General features: G+C 43.7%; 1 long non-coding RNA gene across 1 annotated transcript; it reads left to right on the top strand.

Moving 5' to 3' along the window:
* The first annotated feature begins 508 nt into the window (after positions 1-508).
* On the top strand, positions 509-2,016 carry LOC138497506 (uncharacterized). Its single transcript, XR_011278601.1, has 3 exons — positions 509-878; positions 972-1,082; positions 1,563-2,016. It is a non-coding gene; the product is annotated as an uncharacterized lncRNA (long non-coding RNA).
* Positions 2,017-6,612: the final 4,596 nt, after the last annotated feature.

Here is a 6,612-nt window from a genome sequence, read left to right as displayed (position 1 = left end):
CATAGAAATTGTCAAACGTCCACACAGAGGTGGCAATTACCAATCCTTGTTGTCACAGCGAGAGAAGTACTGGATCCACACACTTGACACTTTGCAACCTAAGGGTCTGAATGATGAATTCTCTTTGAGTTGCTTTCTATAGTGAATTGTGAAACTCACATGTTACATCGCCAACTACTATACACAAGTGTCAGTATCCCGGACCTTAAAAAAAATTTTTTTCTTTGTCATTACAAGTGTTGTGACTTTGATGTTTTCTTCAAGGGAACTGTATTTTCCTATGTTTGACTTGCCTATATTCACTTAAATGTTTGCACCTGTTCACGAATGACCAATTGAACCATCTCTCCATTCGTTCGAACCTTGTATGAGTAATAGGCTACATCGCAATCTTTTATCCCCTTGCCATTGAATTATACTTGTCTCACTATATAATGAGTAGCCTCATGACTCTACATGATTTGTTTTGGACTATTAAGAGTAAACTGCATGTACCATCTGTGCTATCTATCATGACTGTAACGATTATTGTACTATTCACAAATTTCTGTTCCATTAGAACCAAAATTATAAAATGCGTTGCGATGGTGAACACCAGAATTCTTATGTTTCATTATGGAACATATTAACTCTACTTTTCTTATTTATCCTGATCTCTGGTCAGTCCCTATGAGTACGCTTGCACTATGCGCCATTGCATGATGGCCTCCATATTCCTCACTCACCGGCTTCTATGCCCTTTTCTATGTTTATTATTTAGTTTCCTTTCTACGTCTGACGGCGTGTCCCCAGCACAGCTCGTTCCCTAGGTTACGACCGCGCGGAGCCACTGCCTGCCGGTTTCAGTTTCCACTAACAGTGTTCCCCGCACTGTACAGGTAAGCTACCGCTACTTGGGTCCCTTTGCCCGGTTGGGAGACCCCAGGTTTATTTTTCTCCAGTATAACAGAAATGTATATGTCCCCACTTAGGTGCCAGCAGTACGTGTCTCTTTGCAGATGCCCTGCATCGTATAATTGTTTCGAATACTTGTTGACCACACGGATGCCCCTGTTGCCTTGGCTACTCGTCCCGCAACTCGAGTGAGTGCATTCTTTAAAACCAATTCCGGTTTATTTTAAGTATTATTTATTTTATTCAGTAGCGCTCTTTTGGAGTTATTCTTTCTCCGTCCACAGGAGGGGTATGGTTTTTTCTTAAACACGCTCCCCATATTGACTCAGCTTTTTCACTATTCAAGGGTGGTCCTTGCTATTTAGAACCCACTACCGCTTTTGGCTTATCTCGATCTGTCTGACTCTTCATCACGCCATTTTCTAGATCCCACCATGTAGGTGGATCTCACACAATACATCTCCTTTGTTATGTGTTTAGCTATTAGTATAGAGTGTTTCTCTTTGATCTGTTAGTTCACTCTTTTCACCATACTAGATCTCCAGTATTCTGCTCTTCACCATCTCGCTAGCATCCCGAGTTATGTACAGCTTGTCAGTCAGTCCTTGACTGTTATGGAAATAAAATAAAAGATTTTACTTTTTGTCTCCTTGAAATGTTGTCAACAGTTCAATTGGGCCCTTATGAAGAAGAGGTTACCCTCGAAACGCGTCGGCCACTCCACAATTGGACAGCATCACCTCTCCATCATTTATTGCTTCTTCGCAATTTGTTTTAATATGTTAAACGTCACGAATTACTTTGTACAACAGAATGTGCCTTTTGGCAAATTTTGTTTTCCTCTTTGCCAAATAAATTGTTATATGCTCAACTAACAAACTGCTGTTATATATCTATATCCATATATTTGAAGGCCCTATGTGGCATCAGTAAACAGTGTGCAGGGGACGGGAGGGCCCCACTTTTTGGGTCCTCTTCTATTTTCTCTTTTCTGATTTAGGCTTTGTGCCAAGGCCTTTTTTCCTCCCCCGCACCTTTAAATTCTTAAACCAGCTCTTCTGTACATATAATGATGATTTGAATTTCTATATCAATTGTTACCAGGTGTGCACCACTGTCAGCATTTTTGTTTTACCCGAATAGGGACCCTCAAGATTGATGCCGGATCATTGATGGTTGACGCAGGCTATCGAACCGGGATCGGACAGTGTGATACTGCGGGCCCGACTGAACGACACGCGATACCTCGGCAGCGCTGCACGATCCGATGCTTGGATGATAGTCGTATGGTCTGAAACGGCATCTTGACGAGGGTCCATTTTTGAGGCGGACAGATTTGTCGAAACCACCAAACACAAGGTAAAATTCATTAGGTAAGTTCTTTGGTAAACCGTACGGTCCTCCTTAGGTTTGGTCAGGGGAAGTCGTGACCCGACTCTTAATTTAACCCTGACAATTTGAATTTGGCGTATTGTATCTGCAGACACAATTATTGACCAGGTAACACCAATTTTTTGTGAAATGCCTGGGAAATTGTCTAGCTGCTTTAGGGCACTGTTCCGCAGCGATCGACAATGTTTGGAATTTATCCGCCCGGCACCACAGGAGGGGTCGCCGGCGTGTACTATGTACTGTAAGCATGGCATTGGAAGTATAGTATTTAATGATATTTGGCACAGACAAACCAGACATTCCTCTGAATTTCAGTGGCCAATCAATGGTAGTTTCGCGATCCCCCGTATTGAATACCTAGAATCAGTCTTGTTAAAGAAGAAGGCCAGACCTGCAGCATTTGATGTTTTGCAGAATTGGAAAAAAGAAGCGTTGCAGCAGCTTAAAAGTAGGGATAAACATGCACGCTGTCAAAAACGAATGCCGAAAAGGCGTTGTTATATGATAAGGAAAAACATTCAGAGTCAGTCAAGAATATGGATAGGGCTTTCTCACTCGGTATCCAAAAAAATCTATCCTTCTAAAGATTTTCATGTTTCCGAAGAATTTATTGACAAATTGTTAAACGAACGAAGGCCTGGTGCCTCTGCGCCACCTCCCTATGATCCTCTCCCTGGTGCTCTGCCTATTCCTGTTGTTATTCCTGTTCCCCCTGTACAACCTATTGTTCCTATTCCTCCAGTTGTTGTTCCTCCACCTACTCTACCACCTCTTCCCCTTGCGCCGATAGTCACACCTCCATTGAATTTGCCTGCACCTCCGCTCCCGAGTGGTTCTGTACCGACTATAGTTGATCAGGGTGCGGGGTCGAAGATTGTCACTCGAAATACTGTCTCTGCAGAAAAGAAACGGGAATTGTTTGCATGGGCTAAGCATTGTATGGAGAGAGATGATCAAGCTAATGTTTTTTCCACATTATCAAATATGGACAATTTTCCTGAGAAAAATGTTTTTATTGAAGGTTTGGGGACTCATTTATGTGTAATGTGGGGTAGATTACATAACGCAGATCTCCCACAAGGGTTGAGGGATCTGAATACTCTAGCGCTTTCAAGGGACACTGAGGAGAAAGTACATGGTCATGTCGAGAGGTTATTTGAGTATAGGAGGGACTTAGGAAAATTGCAGGATGAGGATGATGAAGACGACAGTATGTATGTACAGAAACGATTCCTTCCGTGTCGTAAATCAGCATCTGAGGAAGTACGAATCTGTACAAAAGATGCGATTCGATGGATCTCGGATTCATCGATACCGCCAGATGAAGTGTATGACACGTATAGTCAGTATACAGTAGAAATGCAGAGAAAGGTGATTCAGGTAATGGTGGAGTACCTGCAGGATGAATTTGTAAGGAAGAAGGTTAGTTGTCCCACAGAGTTATTGGGTATTTGTAAGAGGGCTTTCTCGCTCGACACTTCTTCGACTGCCTTAGCGCTCGACCTGGCTCTGTTGCTTAGTAAGCGGTCGGAGTTACCTATATCTCAGTTGCCTATGAGAGAGGTTCCTCCGACATTTGTCCCAAAGGTTGAGATTCCTGCTAACGTTGGTGCAGGCGCACCCACTGTGGACATTGCCGCACATTATGTATCACAATTTGTTCACGTCCCGTTTTTGCGACAGGAAGTGAACACTATTAGACAATCAATTCCTGATATTAGGAAAAATCCGACTGGATTCTACAAAGAGATAGAGTCCGTTTTGCAGTCCTCTGTGTTCACTGTAAGTGATATTGACTTGTTATTCCCTGTACTCCTGCCCGTAGATTTATGGAAGCAGGTTCGAACAATAGACGATGTGCCTGGGTTGGGAGATACGTGGGCTAACATAACTAGGCTTGATGGGGAAAGACCAGCTGGTGAGAAACCACCTCAGGTAATACTCACTTTGCCCGATAGAATTGTTGCAAAATTGAAAACCATAATTCCTGAGAAAAGAATTATTTGGGACAAGCTTACAGCCTGTGTTCAAGGAAAATCTGAGCGTGCCCCCGAATTCTTTAATCGATTCGAACAGGTATTTTCTGACTTCAGTGGACAGGACTTGGGCACGGAGTCTTGGAAAAGGTTGTTTGTGGACAAATTTGTGCGTGGATTGCTGCCTGACATCCAGTCACAGATTATTTCCTCTGAGAGCGCTTGGCAGGCGAAATCCCAATCTGAAGTTTTGCACATGGCTCAGAATTACGAGAACCGTGTCAATAATAAAAAAAGATAGAGTCGAGAAGAGGAAAGGAGATTTGAAGACTAAAGTATTGTTACAGCAAATTGTTAGAAATCCCAGAGGAGTTCTTCCCACGATTTTGGCTGCCAAGGGTCATTTGGTCAGACAACGGTCCACATTTTGTCGCAGCAGTAATCTTGCAGATATGCACAACATTACACATCGAAAAACAATTTCAGTCGGCTAGACATCCTCAAAGTGCTGGGTTGGTAGAGAGACATAACGGTATCTTAAAGAATAAGCTCGCTAAAACATGTGCCGGCACCAAACTAAAATGGTCGGATGCCTTACCTATTGTGTTGTTAGCCATGCGTACCACACCTCAAACTAAGACTGGTCTCTCTCCATTCAAGGTGGTGATGGGGAGGCCTGCTAATATTTGGGGTCTTCCAAAGCCTAAAGCGCTGAGAGATGTTGAAAATGTATTGCTTGCAGACTAGTGTAACCAGTTGACTAAAAATCTGTATTTCATTTATCATCAGGTTCGATCAGCTTTACCTGTACGGTTTACGGGCCCAGGACACAATATTCAGCCTGGAAGTTGGGTCCTGGTGAAGGCCTACGAAAGGTCCTCCTGCCTCGCGCCTCGCTGGCGGGGACCCTACCAGTTGCTGTTGGTCACCCAGACAGCAATGCGGATGGCTGGAAAGAAGCATTGGATCCACGCGACGCATGTCAAGAAACTTCCTCACCCGACGCCACACGTTACAGAAGAAGCAGAACCCCTTGCTGATGCTACAATCTCTGATCCTGGAGTAGCAAATAGCACTGTGAGTGTGTCAGAGAATAACTCTGAGCCCGTGGAGCTTGGGGAACCGTCCATTTTGTCTCCACACTCTTTGGAGGAAAAGTCACTTCCGGAAAATATTGTTTCAAGTTCTGAGACTTCTGTCGTCTCTGATACGTTGTTTCCCTCAGGAAGTGTTGTTACCTTATTTCCGGATCAAGCAGTACATGGAACCACCAGGTACGACCTTCGACGAAGAAAATAGAACTGCGGCACAGGTTTTGCCTGTGCATCTGGAAAAGAAAAGAGTCATTGAGAGTTTTGTTCTTACAAAGGAACATTTTGGGGAAAAAAGGGGATTCTGCTGGCTAGGGTTGGTGAAGGACTAAGAAGTCGCGCGACCGTAGTGTCGCCAGCAATGAACATTGGGGTCGTCGATTGAAAAACTACGATGTCTGCCACCTCCACCGCTACTGCTCGTATTGGACTTGTAAATAAGGGGGTCACCAACTCGGACAATGAACAATGTGTCTGGTCCCTGAAAACGTATTGCTGTGTTGTGATGATAATAATTGGGATTTGTATAGTCACTGCCGTGGGACTCTGGTACTTTGAAGAAATGTATCCTTTAGAGCCTCTTTTACCAATTGAAATTGTACCTACTGCTCTGACTCCCTCTGTACACCTTCATACTCTGTCACCTAGGGACTCCCAGCATAGACGAAAGTATCACAATAACACTTTAATGATAATAATGAATTCGACGCATGCCATTTTTAAAAAGAGCAACTGCTGGTTCTGCATCCATTTACAGCAACATGGGAACAAGGGGCTAGGATGGTATATTCACCCTTTACCTTGAACGACTGCTTGTTATGCCTCTTTTAGAGCACTATTCTTTGGCCGTTGGAATGATAGCATCTCGGGGAACTTTTATGGAACTCATTTAAATGATTCTGAGAAACGTGTTTTGACTCCCCTGGGATGCTCGCTTTTTGCAAATAGAAGTAAGCCTAATGTTGCTTCTTTAGGCCATCTGATAAACTGTCTCTTCCTTTCCAAACTCTAATTTCCTTTAAAATGGCTCCGATAGGCAATAAGGATGCCATGCCTCCTTCCTACTCTATTAACCATAGCCCCGATTCAGTTCCCTTCTGTGTACAAAGGAATGGCACCCGGTCAATGGGAGATTTTGAAGGTTGTACGAACGTTGTAAATTTGACCGGGGAGAACAGGCCTTTGTATGTAGGGGTGCCTGTCTATGTCGTTTGCGGTAGTACAGCATTTCCCTGGTTGCCCAAGGATTGGCAGGGAAC

This window comes from Ambystoma mexicanum, chromosome 5q, assembly GCF_040938575.1.
Source record: "Ambystoma mexicanum isolate Mex_15411 chromosome 5q, UKY_AmexF1_1, whole genome shotgun sequence".
Lineage (NCBI taxonomy): Eukaryota > Metazoa > Chordata > Amphibia > Caudata > Ambystomatidae > Ambystoma > Ambystoma mexicanum.
The sequence above is the reverse complement of the archived record's forward strand: the minus strand, read 5'-3'. Positions and strand labels throughout refer to the sequence as shown.